Here is a 2,549-nt window from a genome sequence, read left to right as displayed (position 1 = left end):
AACTCGCACCTTAGTACCATCGGATTCAAGGCTTGTCTTGAGGGAAGTTCACCAAAGAAGAAGATCTCTTTGGTGTCAAAGGACCCGGTTACTCCGCCGCACCGGGGAAGGTGGAAGTGATTTTGTAAGGGCTTCTCCGCCTAGCTGTGGGGGCTAAAGGAGAGACACTTATTTTAGTGCAATACTTGGAGGGTGCCTCCAAGGGTGGACGTAGGTCAAGGTTTGACCGAACAACTATAAATCCGGTGTATTCTTTCTTTATTACTTCCGAACATTTAATTTCTGCATCGTTGGTTTTGATTGTGGGGAATCTTGTTTTTGGATTTAAGATTGTGTTTGTTTTAAATACTGATTCACCTCTCTATCTCTTTATTAGCCTTGGGCCAGTTCATAAGGACTTAACATCCCTAACGAACTTTCAAGTGGTCTCAGAGCACTTTCTGGTGCCATCTTAGTACTTTCACTTTCCTATTTGCTCTTTGGCGATGGTTTTTTACGGCTTTGTGGACAATGATGAAGAAGCCCCCGGCTTCCCCTCTCTGACTCGACTAGTTGGCAATCGAGGTGATTTGGACTTTTACCTGGATTGCTTGGTAGCTTGAATTTTGTGAGGTTCTCACCTTTGGATGGTCCATGGAAGGTCATGATGCCGGTGCAGGGGGCTTCCATTCTTGAGTACAGTTTCTTCTTTTTTTTTGTTCACATTTTATTACCTCATATTTTGCTGTTTGTCTTGGGTTTTTTGCTATTTTATTGTAGTGGCTGGGGTTCTGGGTTTGTATTCTTCTGTTACTTGAATAAATAGTTTCTTTGAAAAAATATATGTATATATTCAAAATTCAATTTTTGAACTAATTATATCGTATAATCTAATTCGTACTATACAAATATTTAAAATCATACTTAAATTAACCCCCATAATTAGTTAATAAATTCATTATTTAATTAATAATAGCGAATCATTTTGTATGATATTGATCATACCATATGATTGTGAGAGGTGAAATGTGGTCGTCCCAAAAATCATACCAAACGAAACCATGATTTTTGAACTAATCTTGCTATATGATATTTATATCATATTGGATGACCTAGTTGAATTCAATTAACCATATTATAAGATGACAGCAGTATGGGATGATTTACAGAGATGATTTCTAATCATCCTGGGAATCGTCTTATACGAATAAGAGAGAAAAGCTAGCAGATCGTACTAGACAATTTTTGGATCGTACTATACAGTGTATTCAAAAAGTTAAATAATTATTCTAAATAATTTTTTTACAACATACTAAACGGGTCTAGTTTTTGAATGGATTATACTGTATGAACTCAAATCATATTGTATGAACAGTGATGACTAACTTGAATTTTTTAGGGTTTCTTGAAGCCCAATACTTAAGAAAAGCTTAAAGGTTCTCTTTATAAGGGAGAGAGGACTATTTGACTGTTGAAGGAACTTTGAGAGAGGAGCTTTTGGAAGAAAATTAAGGATTAAGAGGAAGGGGAATGTGAGGTTGAGCGTGAGGGTGAAATAGTGTGAGGGGATCATACGGTTGTTCCGGGCTAGCTACATCCTTACTCCTACTAAGGCCTTGGTGAGTCTTTGAAAGTTCTCTTGGGAGAGAGGCTTCTAAGTCTAACCCTCAAGGTACTCTGCCTTCTCTAGGAAGGAGAAAAAAAGAGCTGAGGTTCTCTGCCTTCTCCAGGAGGGAGAAAAATAAGTCAAGATCCACTACCATCACCGGGAGGGTGACATAGCGTGCAGCACTCCGCCACATCAGGTTTGGTGAAAGTGAGTCTATAAGTGCTTCTCTACCTTGCTGTGGAAGCAAAAGGAGAGTCACTTAGTAATTAGTGGAATACTTCGACCAGATGACTTTGGGGAGTGGACATATGTCAAGGTTGACTAAACCACAACAAAAATCTATGGTGTATTTTTTCCTTTTTTCACTTTCATTTTTCCTACATTTTATTTTTATTATAACGGCTTAAGAAATTGGTGATTATCACTTCATTTTATAAATTAAAATATCATCATAGTAAAATTACTATTTTTGATAAACTCATTCACTTACGCAATCAATTAGAATTTGGTATTTTTAATTTCTGAAAGCTCTTTCAAAAAAATTATCATTGCTATTTTAAAGTTGGGAAGATTTCTAAAATTACTAATTCACCCCCCTCTTAGTGAGCATCGGGCAAGTTCCTTAAGGTTTAAAAATCTTCACAAACTTTCAAGTGGTATTAGAGCGGGTTTCAAAAATAAGCTTTTAGAAAACTTTTTAAAAATGATCAATGGCTCATTTTTATAATCATAACACTGTGAAGGGCTATTTGATAACATGTCCACCACTATTTAAAAGTATTCCTTTTAATTTATGAAAAATATGTATGTCTACTTTTTAATAATCTATTGACTATAGAATTTGGTATATGATTCAAACTGGATATTCACTTCCATTGTATGTATTTAATGATGACAAAACTGATATTCCTTTTTCTGAATAAAGTAATCAGGATATGGAACTTGCACAATTAAATGCTAA

The sequence above is a fragment of the Dendrobium catenatum genome, unplaced genomic scaffold, assembly GCF_001605985.2.
Source record: "Dendrobium catenatum unplaced genomic scaffold, ASM160598v2 original_scaffold_37698, whole genome shotgun sequence".
NCBI classification, from domain to species: domain Eukaryota; kingdom Viridiplantae; phylum Streptophyta; class Magnoliopsida; order Asparagales; family Orchidaceae; genus Dendrobium; species Dendrobium catenatum.
The sequence above is the reverse complement of the archived record's forward strand: the minus strand, read 5'-3'. Positions refer to the sequence as shown.